General features: G+C 50.0%; 1 long non-coding RNA gene across 1 annotated transcript in view; it reads right to left on the bottom strand.

Moving 5' to 3' along the window:
* LOC142302117 (uncharacterized) overlaps positions 1-15,882 on the bottom strand; it is a 76,061-nt gene extending 60,179 nt beyond the window's left edge. Inside the window, exon 1 of the long non-coding RNA XR_012752933.1 lies at positions 15,803-15,882. This is a non-coding gene — a long non-coding RNA (uncharacterized LOC142302117). The remainder of the gene's footprint in view (positions 1-15,802) is intronic.
* Positions 15,883-15,916: the final 34 nt, after the last annotated feature.

Here is a 15,916-nt window from a genome sequence, read left to right as displayed (position 1 = left end):
GGTCAGGATTACCATGCCTTGGTAGAACCGGTGTATTCAGACAGTAGGCCTGGAGTCCTGATAGCCAGAGGGGTAGCAGACGTCCGTAAGGGGAGAGTGCCCGTCCGTGTCCTGAATTGTGGGGAGGAGGAAGCCAAATTGCCCCGGTACACCACTGTAGCAAAACTGTACACTGTCAGTAACAATACCATCAAAGCAGTGGAACCCTTGATCCCGTCCGACCAGGCGGAAGACAATGGCTCCAAGGGGCAGCTGGAAGAATGGTGCCAAAAATTACATGTGGGCACCGACTCCACCCCCTCACACCAAAAGCATGGGGTTTACCGGGTGGTACAGGAGTACGAGCGGGTCTTCAGCAAACACCCCCTAGATTTTGGGCAGGTAAAAGGGGTTAAACATCAAATCCCCACGGGTGATCATCATCCCATTAAAGAGAGATACCGCCCTGTACCCCCAGCACAGTATCAGCGTGCCAAAGAAATGTTACGGGAAATGAAGGAGGCTGGGGTTATCAGAGATAGTTGTAGCCCCTGGGCAGCTCCACTAGTGCTCGTAAAGAAAAAAGATGGTACAATGAGAATGTGCGTAGATTACAGACAAATTAACCGCATTACACATAAAGATGCTTATCCACTACCCAGAATAGAGGAGTCACTAACAGCCTTAAAGTCAGCTAACTATTTCTCCACCTTGGATCTCACCAGTGGGTATTGGCAGGTTCCTGTGGCAGAGGTGGACAAGGAGAAGACTGCATTCACGACACCAATGGGCCTCTGCGAGTTCAACTGTATGGCATTCGGGCTCTGCAACGCCCCAGGGACATTCCAAAGGTTGATGGAGTGCTGCTTGGGCCACCACAACTTTGAAACCGTGCTGTTGTACCTGGATGACGTCATAGTCTACTCCAAGATTTATGAAGACTACCTGAGGCACTTAGCAGAAGTGTTTGAGTCCTTGTCGGAGTATGGCCTGAAGATAAAGCCGTCCAAATGTCACCTCTTGAAGCCAAAGGTACAGTACCTGGGTCATGTGGTCAGCGCAGAAGGTGTGGCACCTGATCCGGAGAAAGTCACCGTAATCAAGGACTGGCCAAGACCCACCACGGTAAAGGAGGTGCGGCAGTTCCTTGGGCTGGTGGGCTACTACCGAAGGTTCATTGATGGTTTCACCAAGATAGCAGCGCCTCTTCAAGATCTCCTGGTGGGCCAGCCCAAGAAGGCTAAGAAGCAAAGCCCTCCATTTGAATGGAACAGCCAAATAGAAACATCTTTTGTCTGGCTAAAAGGGGCTCTCACGGGAGAAGAAATTCTGGCCTACCCTGACTATGGCCAGCCGTTTGTACTGTACATAGACGCCAGCAACGTGGGCCTGGGAGCAGTTCTGTCCCAGGTGCAGGGAGGCAGAGAGAAGGTGATAGCTTACGCCAGCAGGAAGCTTCGTCCCACAGAAAGGAATCCAGAAAACTACAGTTCCTTCAAGCTGGAGTTCCTCGCTGTTGTTTGGGCAGTGACTGAACGCTTCAAGCACTATCTGGCGTCGGCCAAGTTCACCATCTTCACGGACAACAATCCGTTGACACATCTGGCAACAGCCAAGCTAGGTGCGTTGGAGCAGCGATGGATGGCCCGGCTGTCTAACTTTGACTTTACCATCAAGTACCGGGCTGGCAAGAAGAATAACAATGCTGATGCGTTGTCCAGAATGCCTCACTTACCCGAGTCTGGAGAAGACCTGGATGAACTCAAAGAGATAGAGTTACCGGGTTTCCATCACCAAGGTGTTTCCCAGTGTGAGCATGCTGTAGGAGAGAATCGCTCGAGCCAGCACGAGATCTCGGTCACCCCATTACTCCACCATAATTGGGAAGAGACACAGAACTGTGACCCGGCCGTGCGATTGGTCAAAGAAAAGCTAGCACAAGCTGAGACCCATCTTGGCCCAGATGCTCCAGAAGAAGCCCAGCAGCTGTGGAAGGAGAGGGGACGACTGTTCACATACCAAGGCAAGCTCTGCAAGAGATATGTCAACTGGCGAACAAATGAACTCGTCTGGCAGATAGTGGTCCCACAGAGGGATGCTCCAATGGTCCTAGCAGCTTACCATGATAACGCAGGACACTTCGGGTGGAAGAAGTTGGAGACCCTACTCCGCGATCGGTTCTACTGGGTGCACATGAGAAAGACAGTCGAGAAGTGGTGCCGAGACTGTGGTCCGTGTAACCTGAGGCGGAAAGATGATGCCAGCCAGAGGTCTCCCCTACAGCCAATTGTCACGAAGCAGCCCCTGGAGTTGGTGGCCCTGGACCACGTGAAGTTAACACCAAGCCGGTCAGGCTATGTTTACGCCCTCACCATTGGGGACCATTACTCTCGTTTCCTGGTAGTAGTGCCTGTGAAGGACCAGACAGCCAGAACAGCAGCTAGAGCATTTCAGGCATACTTTTGTCGACCTCACGGTTACCCTGAAAGGGTACTGACTGATCAAGGTCCTGCATTCGAGGCAGAAGTGTTCCAAGAGTTCTGTAACATGTACGGTTGTAAGAAAATCAGAACAACACCGTACCACCCCCAAACCAATGGATTGTGCGAGAAGATGAACCATGTGGTTATTGATATGCTCAAGACTCTACCGCTGGAAGAAAGAAACCAATGGCCAGAGAAGTTACCAGATCTGGTAGACCTGTATAACCATATCCCAGTAAATTCGACCAACTGCAGCCCTGCTTACCTGATGCGAGCAAGACCTGGCAAGTTACCTGTAGACTTGGAGATGGGAACTGTGTCACCTGAAGCAGTTCAAGAGATAGAAGATTGGGATGCAGAACGACAACAGCAGTACCGCAGAGTTCAAGAATGCGTAGAAAAGAGCCTGTCCCAAGCAAGAACGAGACAAGAACGGAACTACAATCAAACGGCCCCAGCAACTCCCTTAGCACCTGGAGAACAGGTCCTCAAGAAAAAGCGGAGGGCGCATAAATTAGATGATCAGTGGGAGAATGAACCCTACACCATTATTCCCTCCAACTTTGACAATAGTAAGGTATGCCTCATAAGCAAAGATGAAGGCAAGACCTATCAAGCAGTTTCTCGAGACCGCCTGAAAGCGTGCCCTGAACGGTGCAGAACCCAAAAAGAAGTAGAAGAAGTACAAGAAAGTCCCCAAAGTCAAGAAAAAGAGGAAGAGATGATCCAAACAATCCTTGGAAAATTCCCCAAAACTTGGACCCGAATAAACAATGCCATTGTGGTACCAGTCTTGACGTTCCCGCAGTTGGTCGAGCCAGAAACAGAAGAGGTTCCAGATCCACCTAAAGAACCGTCCGCTCCAACACGAGATGACACGCCAGCAGTGGAACAGGAGAATCAACCCCCTGCCAGTGGTGAACCTGCCGTACCCTTGGCGAATCTGAGACCCCGTAGGCAACCAACACGCATACCTGTCAGGGTTAGGCCTACCAGTGACACGGAGGGGGCAGACACTCCAAGTAGTCAGGGACAAACCCCAGAGCTACGCCGGTCCCAACGTAGCACTCGGGGACAGCCCCCTCCAAGGTATAGAACATAGAAAGTAAAATACCTAACAGAGTGTAAATAGTTCTGTGAAAATGTCTGTATGTAATGTTTTGTTTTAGGTGATTAAGTAAATGGACAATTGGGCCACTGGACTATGGGTGGCCAACACCTAGCTGTACATAGTTAGCACCAGTGTGCTCAGCACCCCTGAAGAAAAACCCGTCCGGCGTGCATAGAGTGGGGTCATCAATGCTCTGACGCACGCCCAGAGCCACGTTGGAGGTTTGATCGCGGCGGGTCCCCCATGGAGCAGTGTAATGGACACCCGGCAGGGAGCCACACTGGACTCTAATAGTAGTGTTTAAGTTTGTAACGTTTAAGTAATGCGCCTCCCATAATGGGATGAAATGTTCTAACATATTATATTTTGTTCTACAGTCCGGGAGTACTGAATTTAACTAAGGGGGAGTGTGGCGCCCCAGGACCTGGTCGCCACAACAGCATTGCCCTTCCAAAGGGTTAATGCTGAGCCTGGAGGTAATTGGGAGGTCCATTGGCCAGCAAGATTAACATCTAACGCAGTTCTCCCTCCGGCCAGCAGGGGGAGCTCTGAACCTGGAATTCCAGGGAGCATTCCTCAAGTCTGACCTGAGGGAGGAAGTAGTAGTCAGTCTGTAGAGAGAAGTGATAGCGAGCAGACGCAGAGTGTGCTGTCCTGTGGATCTGGGGCCTAGAGCTGGAGCAGCTTGGCCCAGGGAAGCAGGAGTAGCAGAGAGGCAGAGAAGAGACTCGGACATCGGAGTCTGTGGCCACCAGGGCTTAAAATATTCCCTGGTAGCCGAATCCGAAGGGCAGGATAGCTGCAAGCACCTGGCCCATAAACAGCCCGAAGGTACAGCTGCAGCATCAGGGCCCGGTGAGGACTCCAGCAGAGAAGCACCAGAGAGGGCCTGCGCAGCCTACCACAGAGGGAAAGGGACGTACCACCGGTCCCAGCAGCGAGAGGGCCATTGCTAGATCCAGAGAGCAGGGTCCTATCATAGTAAAGAAAAGAACAGGAGTAGGCCTCATACTCAGCTGGCCAGAAAGATCACCCCAAGTACTTCCAGGCCCACCGGATCCCCTTCACCACCTGTGACGGTCTCCCAGGACTGACTGGACTGTTCTTAAAGTAAAAGAGGAGAAGGTAAAGAAACTGTTGTTTGTGACTGGTTCTTTCATTGCCTGTCGGCCCTGCACCGTGTTATTCACACAACACCATAGACTTTTACGAGCACTAACAGTGTCCCCGGGGCACCGCTCCACCTGTGGGGAGCAGTACCACCATTGCTGCCGTACCATCACCCCGGAGGCCTCACACAGCAGCGGCGGCTTAATAGCCGCAAACCACAGGTGGCGTCACGAAACAAATACTTTAATTGCTCCCAAGTCACCAGCCATATTTAAACTGACACCCACCAGGGCCACGGAGTCGGGCCCCGCCACCACTGACGATCCCCGGAATAGTCCGGCCCGGCACCGGGTGTCCCATAGACCTGGGGTGGGCGAGTCACATGCGCTGTATTTCTGTCTTATTTCGGATGGCTGGAGGGAGCCTCTGGTGGCTGCACTCTGACCTACTTCCTGCTCGCCCTTCATGCTGATATCGATCACACAGCCTGACTTGCTGCCACACCGGTACTTCATTATGTTAATTATACTCTGTATTTATATGTGTGCTCTCTTTCTAGATTCACTACCTCCCCTGATGAAGCTCTGTTGAGCGACACGCGTCGGGCTGGTACCTCTTTTTGACACTTTCCATGACTTACGCATTATTCTAAAGATAGGTGTTATCCCCTCTGAACCTCTTTGATATTTTTCTGGGTGCAGTATTGCTATTAGGGAATATTGGTCTTTCAGGGCTATTGTGATCCTCATTCATATACCCTTGTTCCCTGTTTCTGTACTGGTATGATTGTATTTTGCCGTTTGATTGTCTTGGCACTATAAGATTGGGCTCATGGGGTAACATCCTTGTTTTATATATTGCTATTGTACTGCTATATTTATAATATTATATCTTTAGCATTTACATTTATGCACTGAGTCTATGGGACAGATGTCCTTGTTTTTAATTGGTTTTATGGTGTTTTGCACTCATATGATTATAAATAAATTTTTGAATTAAAAATCTTTGTTATTATTGTTCTTATTTGGTGAGTTGAGTGCTCCTTGCCTACTTCTTGTTTCTCTATACATGCTGGTGACGTTTTGCGCAGGCACGATGTTATGGGTGGCGCTGTGAGTGTCATCAGCAAGTGCCGCCCATAACCTCGTGACCGCACTTTCCCCTCTTCCTCCAGCGTTCTGCGCAAGTGCTTGCTGGCCAGACGACCCAACGTCACCTCTTTCCCATCTTGCCCTGCTGCAGGGTAAGATGGGAAGGAGGTGACGTCGGGTCATTTGGCCGGCGAGCGCTTGCGCAGAACGCTGGAGGCAGTGGGGGAAAGCGCGTCTACGAGATTATGGGCGGGCACTTGCAATGCAATCACAGCGCCGCCCATAATCTCGTCCTTGTGACACACGTCACCAGCGATCCTGGCGTGGGCGGCACCTCGGGCGCAGTGGGCGGCGTCCTGATGGATGAAATGGAGCGTGGGGGGACGGCGTCAATGTGCTGGAGGAACAGCAACGGTCAGCAGAGAGCCCGCCCCCATGGACGATTTACAAACTTTACATAGGAAAAGGTACAAGTTTATAAAGTATTTAATTTGGTTTAAAAGGGGCCACAAAAAGTACAGGAACCTGCTAGAATGCAGCCCAGGAGCTGCAGAAGGAGAAACTTTTAGGTTTCAAGCTAAATTTCTGATGACGGGTTCCCTTTAAAGTTGGGATTAGCCCACAATTAGAATGCTTTAGGCTATGTGCGCACTGGGAAATGAAATTTCCTTGCGTAAATTCCGCAGGCTCTCAAAGATTTCCTCACCTGCGGAAAAAAAACGCATCAAATCTGCACCCAAATCCGCATGCGGATTGTCGCGTTTTGTTGCGGATTTGTTGCGGAATTGGTGCGGTTTTTCCGAAGGCTGTTCCCTTCGGGATTTTTACATTAGAATAGTGAAAACCCGCAGCTACCTGCGGAAAAGAAGTGACATGCAATTGTTTTTGCTGCGGGAATCCCGCAGCAAAACATGCAGCTGTCAAAATCTGCCTAGTGCGCACATGATTTTTTTTTGCCATAGGATTTGCTGGTGATTCACTGCAGAGATGTTATGAACATTTTCTGCAGCAAATCCGCAGAAAATCCGCGGCAAATTCCGGTAAGTGCGCACATAGCCTTAGCATGTAGGGAAAGACACAGTTTCCTTCGAGTCAGCAGGAGCAAAGCGTGCGACTACAGCAGACATATGGTCTGTGTATGGTCATCAAGACTTCATGAAGTGGGTGACCTGTGGAAGACAGACATAGGAAGACAGGAACCAGGATAGTGTGATCTGAATGAATCGACCAAGATACATTGTAAGGGACTGCACCAGGTCCAGGGTCCAGCCTTAGAATCGGTGTGACCTAATTCCCAGAGCGCAATGGATCGCAGATGTGATCTGAAGAAAGAGAAAGAAAAGTGGGTGTGGGCCAAGCGGGACAACTCTAGTTGGGAAAACCTCGTGCAGCTGAAGACCATGTATGGGTCTTTGGCTTCGTGCTGGAGGTGAGAATCCTAGATAAGGTTTATGTGAATGTAAGCTCCCTCCTTAAAGGTCCATGTCTACAGCCTGATGAGAGAACCCAGTTTCTGAAGAAAGACGGTCCTCATGGATTGTTTGCAGGAATTGTGCCCAGAGTCTAGACCAGCCCAGAGACTGAAGGACAGCCTGCAGCAACACAGCTTCGGGCAGAAGGATTCACCGCTCTGAAGACACCAATCGCGCTATTGTGAAGTGTAATGGGTAACAATTTAGTATGTAGTTGTACTGACAATAGGGCAAGAAATAATTATGTCGCGGGCGGGGAGGAGCGTGGCAACGCTGTGCTCTCCCACTGCTCGGGTCCGGCCGCCGCTGCTCTGCGGCTGCTGCTGCTCGGTGGCTCGAGCGATGGGCCGGATTCCGGGGACTCGAGCGGCGCTCCTCGCCCGTGAGTGAAAGGGGGGTTGTTTTGGTGGTGGGGATTTGGTTATTGTCTGTGACGCCACCCACGGTTGTGGTGATTTTAGTGACACCACCGCTGCTCTGAACGGGGATCCCGGGAGCGGTGACTGGAGCAGCTAAGTTGTTAGTCCTCCCCTCCGTGGGTAGGGGGTTGGTGGTCCCGGGGCCCGGTGATGGGGTAGGACGGGATGGCAGGCGGGTGATGGGGCCTGGTGAGGTGCAGGGACGCGGGGGCAGCGCTGTGCCATACGGCACTGTGGTACTCACTCAGCCTGAGACATTGACACAGTTCATGGTAAAACACACGGCTGGAAAGACGGTTCCCACGGACGGCTGCTGTTGCTTTTCCCCGGTAGTTAACGGTGACTGTCTCTATCCCTGCACCTAGTAGTTCTGTTGGTTCCGATGGGTTCCCACCGGTAACCCGCTCCCCGGCTTGGATATGGGCCGGAGGAGCCCCTCTTGTGGTGGCGGTGTCTCTCTCATACGGTTGGACTTTTGCCTTCAATCGGGACTTAGTTGTTTGGAAACCTGGAGGTCCCCTTCACTGACGGATTTGGCAAATTACGGCGACTCCAAGCCTTGCCGGGATCCGAAAGGCCCCTGCCAATGGTGCTGGCCTCTCTTTGTGTACCGGTCCGGTACCGCCGGGCCACCACCCGTCCACGGTACTTTCGGCAACTCCGATCAGCCACTCCTGCAGACGGTCACTGCCGTCTGCTAACCTTGCTGTCTCTGTCCGGGGCACACACCCGGACTCAGTCTCACAGTTCCTCTACTCCCACTTTGCTTTGCTCCTTCCACTTTCCTGTCCAAAACTACTCTCCGTTGCTTTTCCCGCCTCCAGGACTGTGAACTCCTCGGTGGGCGGGACCAACCGCCTGACCTACCCCCTGGTGTGAACATCATCCCCTGGAGGAAGGCAACAAGGATTTTTGGTTTTAGCTTTGATGTTCCTAACCGGGGTGTAGGGTGTGGTGATGTAGTTACCTGTGACCCCTGGCTTGCCCAGGGCGTCACAATTAAAGTTGGGACTAACAGTGGGAGAGATAGCATGTAAGGAAAGACAGTTCTTTCAAGAGAGTCAGTTGGAGCCCAGCGTGTGACTACAGCAGACCTATGGTCTGAATGGTTGTCCCCCAACAGTCAAGGCCCCTTTCAGTGGGTGATGGGCCAAAAGAAATTAGCACATGTCGCGGGCGGGGAGGGCGCTGTGCTCACCACGCTCGGGTCCGGCGCTGCTGCTGCTCGGTGGCTCGAGCGGTGGGCCGGATCCGGGGACTCGAGCGGCGCTCCTCGCCCGTGAGTGAAAGGGGATAATGTTTGGGTTTGGGAAGTCAGTCCGTGACGCCATCCACGGTTTGTGGTGAGGTTGGGACACCACCGCTGCTCTGGACGGGGGATCCCGGGAGCGATGACAGGGAGCAGCCGAGATGTTTCTCTCCCCTTGGTGGGTAGGGGGATTTGGTGGTCCCGGGGCCCAGTGATGGTGACTGGACAGTGGATGGCAGGGTTTGGTGAGGTGCAGGGTCGCGGGGGCAGACGCCACGGTGGTACTCACTCAGCCAATAACGTATACGGAGTCTCTGGTAAAACAAACAGCTGGATGGACAGGTCCCGCAGCCGGCGGATGTAGTTTCTCCCCTGACTCCAGGCTAATAGTGTGCGTCCTTCCCTGCACTTTCTTTATATGCTCCTCCTGTGCTCCGGTTTCCAGCTGGCTACCCGGTTCGGTACCGGACGGGCCTCACCCTGTCCCGGCTACCTACGGTTCCACCAGGACTGTCTTCCCGGCCCCTGCAGATGGCCACTACCATCTGCCTGACTGACTACAAGAGGGTCCTAGGCTCCAACGTAGGCCCCTGTCTGCTTCTGCCACTCTGCACACCTCCTCTCCCTTCCTCTGCCTGGACTTGTCTCCGTTATTTCCTGCCTCAGACCAGCTAGACTCCTCGGTGGGCGTGTCCATCAGCCTGACTCCGCCCACCTGGTGTGTCTGTCTGAACCCGAGGGAGGAAATCAGGTCTCACTGGAGATGACTGCTGTGACCTGCTGGGGGTGGGGGTGTGTGTGTGTTGTTACCTGTGGCCCCTGGCTAGTCCAGGGTGCCACACACATAAGACAAAGGACTGTCCCAGGTGTGAGTTCCCCAAGCATGTGAAAGCTTCAAGCTTGAATCCCGCCATATTGGCAAACCCTCCTCCTCTACGAGGAGGATTAGATGCGGAAGCCCAGGAAGATAGAATGGTTTTCATAGACTGCACTGTGGAGTTAAGCTGGGTGATGCTGGAGCTAGCCAGACCTGTGAGAACAGGAACATCCCAGATATGTCAGAAGAAGGTGTGCTTTCGGATCCTTGTGACGCCCCTGGACTATTCAGGTCGTCACAGGGTACTGCACGCTCTTTACCTCTTAGTGCAGGACTCAACCCCCCATGGTTCTGGGTTCCAAACTTGTAGTACTGCCTCCATCAGCATCCAAAATCCCAGCCACACCTCACACCACACCCTGTCAGACACACCAGTTGGCTGCAGAGCGAAATAGGGCCGCCCACATAGGGGTCAGGCAGACTGGTGGGAGAAAGGAAGTGGAGAGCAGAGTTTAGAGTCAGTTGAGTAGTAGCCCTCGAGTAGTGAGGAGCTGGGAGTTTGTGGCTCCCTTGGTGTTAGAGGTTGGGCTGCAGACGGTGGTCTGGGCCCGGAGGAGTCGGAGACCCGGTCACAGGGTATTGGGACTGGGTGCCTGGACCTAGTTTTGGAGAACGGTCAGCAGCTCGAGTTCAATAACCGGTCTGGGACCGAAAGCACGGCAGGGTAGTGGACCCTAAGTCGGGGACCAGGATGGGGACATTACTACAAGATGAGGACCAGGATGGGGACATTACTGCAAGATGAGGACCACTACAAGATGAGGACCAGGATGGGCACATTATTACAAGATGAGGACCAGCATGGGCACATTACTACAAGATGAGGACATTACTACAAAATGAGGACCAGGATGGGGACATTACTACAGAGACTAGGATGGGCACTTTACAACAGGATGGGGCACATAACTACAGGATGAGGCACTTTTCTACAAGAAGGGGAACAGGATTGGGTACATAACTAGAGGATGGTGACCAGGATGGCCACATTACTACAGGATGGGGCCCTTTTCTACAAGAAGGGGAACAGGATGTGGTACATTACTAAAAGATGAAGGACAAGGATGGAAAAATTACTACAAGATTTGGCCAAAATTACTACATGGTGCTAAATGTAATGTTACTTACAAGAATGGGACAAAATTTAAAAAAATAAAAATAAAGCATGATTTATTTTTTTTACCATTAAAAATGCTTTTTTATATTAAAACAAAAGAAGTGCAAAATCTGTTCAAAAACAGTGATCCAGAGTTGTAAAGAGAAATAAATGGTACCACTAAAAACGCCACTTAGCGAAGAATGCGGCCCCCCAAATTATTTTTGTTATATGCATCCCATATACCCAGCTGAGTTTGAGACCCCTGCTCTAGAGTGAGGCTTCCAGCAGCAAACAAGACCCGGATTTCACTCTACATGCAGTCCCGACAACCTAGAGTGAAATTCTGACCAGAGTTTCTGACTCCAGGCTTTGGCGGTCACTGTGTACCGCCCCGTGGGCTCGGCTGCGACCGCCAAGCCGCTCGGATCCGTGCTCATACTGCGGGTGGTGGCTCGAGCCTCTCACGGACCCGGGGGTCATGTCGCTGTGCAAGGGAGTTGGCGCTACACGCGGGGATTTGGGTGAGGAGTTCCACGGTCGGGGCCGCGGTGGTTTGGTTTGGGATGTAAGTTCGTCACGCCACCCACGGGTTGTGGTGATTGTAGGCACCACCGCTGCAGTAAAGGTATGGGGGCTCCCGGGAGCGGTGTAATGGCGCAGCTAGGTGTTGACCCCTCCGTGGGTAGGGGTTGTTGGTCCCGGGGCCCGGTTGGCGAGGGCCGGGGTGCAGGGTGAAGTGTTGCGGTGCAGTGTGGTGCCTGAAGGCACTGGTGTACTCACTCTGAAACAAGACACTTGAGTCTCTGGTAAACCAAACGGAGTGATGAATGGGGCCCGCAGCCGGCTGCAGCTTCTCCCGGTATAGGTTGGTGGTTTCCGCCTTTCTCCTGCACCTCTGTGTGTAAATGTTTGACTCCTATGCCTAGACACCGGTAGTCCGCTCCCCGACTTGTATATGCCGTAGGAGCCCGTTTGCCCGCAGACGCTAGCCCTTTGGGTCTCTATGCCTTGGTGGTGGCTTTACCCTACATGGTTGGGGTGTTGTCTTCTAGCGAGGCTTGTGTGGGATAGGTCCTTAAGTCCAGTCCGCAATCAGTTGATTTGACTCGACCCTGTCGGTTCAGGGCTTTGTACTGGGTCCGAGTACCCCTCCTGGTGCTCCGGTTTCCAATCGGTTCCCCGGTTCGGTACCGGCGGGCCACCGCCTGACCCCGGTCCCTACGGTTCCACCGGCTGTAATCCCAGCTCCTGCAGGCGGCCACCACCGTCTGCCTCCTTGCCAATGGCGACTGGGCTCTGTCCCAGCCACCTGGTAGTCTCTTGGCAGGCCTGGACACAGGACTGCCTGTGAACTTGACTGCTCTCCACCTCCTCTAGACTACTCTCTTCTACAACTTGAACCTCACTGTGTGTTTTCCCGCCTCCAGGCCTGTGAACTCCTCGGTGGGCGGAGCCAACCACCTGGCTCTACCCCCCTGGTGTGGACATCAAACCTGGAGGGTGGTGACAAGGTTTTTAGTTTGACTGATGTCACCTACTCGGGAGGGGGGTGTGGTGTTGTGTGTGACTACCTGGGACAACCTGACTAGTCCAGGGCATCACAACTGCACATGCACTCTAGGCCAAAAGCCTTGGCCTAGAGTGATCACAGGGCTGAAGATGTGGTATGTAGGGCACCAAACAGCAGACAGGCAGCATAAGTTGCAGCAGGAGAGGTAACCTGCCAGCAAAAGGTTACAAATAAACACACACTCTCATTGCTGCTCACATTTCTGACTACTGTGTCCTGGATACGTCTGTGTGTAGTGGCTTTTGAAGCTCTGACTCCAGCAGCGTCCACTCCTTGTGAATCACCCACACATTCTTGAATGGCCTTTTCGCAACAATCCTATCAAGGCTGCAGTTATCCCGGTTGCTTGTGCACCTTTTTCTACCACAGTTTTTCCCTCCACTCAACTTTCTATTAATATATTTGGATACAGCACTCTGTGAACAGCCAACTTCTTTACTAATGACCTTTTGTCGCTTACCCTCCTTGTGGAGTGTGTCAATGGCTGCCTTCTGGACATCTGTCAAGTCAGCAGTCTTCCCCATAATTGTGTAGCCTACTGAACTAGATTAAGGGACGATTTTAAATGCTTAAGCAGCCTTTGCAGGTGTTGTGTGGTAGTTATTCTAATTTTCTGAGATAATGACTTTTGGGTTTTCATTGGCTGTAAGCCATAATCATCAACATGAACAGAAATAAACACGTGACCTAGATCCCTCTGTGTGTAATGACTCTATATAATATATAGGAATACATCTCTCTGTGTGTAATGACTCTAATATAATATATAGGAATAGATCCCTCTGTGTGTAATGACTCTATATAATACAGTGCTGGCCAAAAGTATTGGCGCCCCTGCAATTCTGTTAGATAATACACAGTTTCTTCCTGAAAATGATTGCAATCATAAATTCTTTGGTATTATTATCTTCATTTATTTTGGTTCTTTATCCACCATCCGCACAATCTTGCGTTGAAATCTCTCATCAATTTTTCTTTCCCTTCCACATCTAGGGAGGTTAGGCACAGTGCCATGGGCTTTACACTTCTTGATGACACTGCGCACCGTAGACACAGGAACTTTCAGGTCTTTGGAGATGGACTTTGGCCTTGAGATTGCTCATGCTTCCTCACAATTTGGATTCTCAAGTCCTCAGACAGTTCTTTGGTCTTCTTTCTTTTCTCCATGCTCAATGTGGTGCACACAAGGACACAGGACAGAGGTTGGGTCAACTTTAATCCATGTCACCTGCTGCAAGTGTGATTTAGTTATTGCCAACACCTGTTAGGTGCCACAGGTAAGTTACAGGGGCTGTTATTACACAAATTACAGAAGCATCACATGATTTTTTCAAACAGTGCTAATACTTTTGTCCACCCCCTTTTTATGTTTGGTGTGGAATTATATCCAATTTGGCTTTATGACTTTTTTTTTTTTTTCATTAAAGACAAATTAAATGAAGATAATAATACCAAAGAATTTGTGATTGCAATCATTTTCAGGAAGAAACTGAGTATTCTCTGACAGAATTGCAGGGGTGCCAATACTTTTGGCCAGCACTGTATATAGGAATAGATCCCTCTGTGTGTAATGACTCTATATAATATACAGGAATAGATCCCTCTGTGTGTAATGACTCTATATAATATACAGGAATAGATCCCTCTGTGTGTAATGACTATATAATATACAGGAATAGATCCCTCTGTGTGTAGTGACTCTATATAATATACAGGAATAGATCCCTCTGTGTGTAATGACTCTATATAATATATAGAAATAGATCCCTCTTTGTGTAATGACTATATAATATATAGGAATAGATCCCTCTGTGTGTAATGACTCTAAATAATATATAGGAATAGATCCCTCTGTGTGTAATGACTCTAAATAATATATAGGAATAGATCCCTCTGTGTGTAATGACTCTAAATAATATATAGGAATAGATCCCTCTGTGTGTAATGACTCTAAATAATATATAGGAATAGATCCCTCTTTGTGTAATGACTCTATATAATATATAGGAATAGATCCCTCTGTGTGTAATGACTCTATAATATATAGGAATAGATCACTCTGTGTGTAATGACTCTAAATAATATATAGGAATAGATCCCTCTGTGTGTAGTGACTCTAAATAATATATAGGAATAGATCCCTCTGTGTGTAATGACTCTATATAATATATAGGAATAGATCCCTCTGTGTGTAATGACTCTATATAATATATAGGAATAGATCCCTGTGTGTATAATGACTCTATATAATATATAGGAATAGATCCCTCTGTGTGTAATGACTCTATATAATATGTCTTTCCCTTTTTGTACTGAATTACTGAAATAAGTTAACTTTTTGATGATATTCTAATTTATTGAGATGCACCTGTAGTTCCCTGGTCAGTCATCCAATCTGCTCCTGAAGAAACACTGTCTTCCTTTCTTGAAGTGGGGAAACAGACATCCTCATACGGATCTTTAGTCTTAGTTGGCTTTTTCGTTGGAGGTCTGGGTAATACACTTTTTGGTTTTGTGAGGGCCCTAGGTCAGAACATCTCAACCCTTGTCACCGAGGCCTAGTCAGCTGGTAACTGGTGAGGAGAGTGTAATGTTTTTTGAGAACCCCATAGCATAATGACATTCGGTTCAAATTAAATAAATTTGATGCAAATCGAATTTCCTGTCCAGATTCTTGTCACCTGCTCAATTGTAATTCAAGCAAATTTACCCAACTCTGGACATGAAATAAGAAATGCAAATAGCTGTTAATCTATTGTCATATCAGGTAGAGGGTATAAAACAGTTAACAAGGACATGTCATCTCCAATGAGGTCTCCGTGTGGCCGGGAGATGGAGAGTTGAGTATTTCCCACGGTGAAGTGTGAAATTAACAAGGAACCTCAAATTATGGAGATCGTGTCACCTTTTTATTGTGATGTGAAGTGTGTGAAGACACACTTCTCCATCTCCGAGAGTCGTCCTGAGACTTTGATGTGTCCATGGAGCTCTATCGCAATATTCTGTATTGAGAGCCACCAAAATTAAATTAAAAGAAGGGCATACCTCCCAACACTGTGAGTGAAATTAATTGTGACATATAAACAGGAATAGTGCCACCGATGAAGCTCCTCATTGTTTTCACTGACTATGATATCCATTTCATGGCCCACATGCTGTGTTATAAATGCCCTCATACAAAAGGCTGTAGCCCACAGTTAATTACTCCTACACAATTTATCCCCCGCAAGCACAGTATAACTGTCACGCTCCTGGTCTGACCGCACTGCTCACCACCCGTCGCTCCAACCCCTGGGGTCAACGCTGCCCGCCAAGCCCGCTCTCCTGCTACCCTGTCCATACCTTTTCCCCGTCGGTCCTGGCCCCGCGCAGCTCACTCACTGCAGCCACCTGCGCCCCAGTGTCCTTCCTCTCCTCCTGGGGTCTCGGCTCTAACTCACACATGCACACTAGGGG

This window comes from Anomaloglossus baeobatrachus, chromosome 4, assembly GCF_048569485.1.
Source record: "Anomaloglossus baeobatrachus isolate aAnoBae1 chromosome 4, aAnoBae1.hap1, whole genome shotgun sequence".
Lineage (NCBI taxonomy): Eukaryota > Metazoa > Chordata > Amphibia > Anura > Aromobatidae > Anomaloglossus > Anomaloglossus baeobatrachus.
Note: the sequence above shows the minus strand (reverse complement) of the source record. Positions and strands in the feature narration are given on the sequence as shown.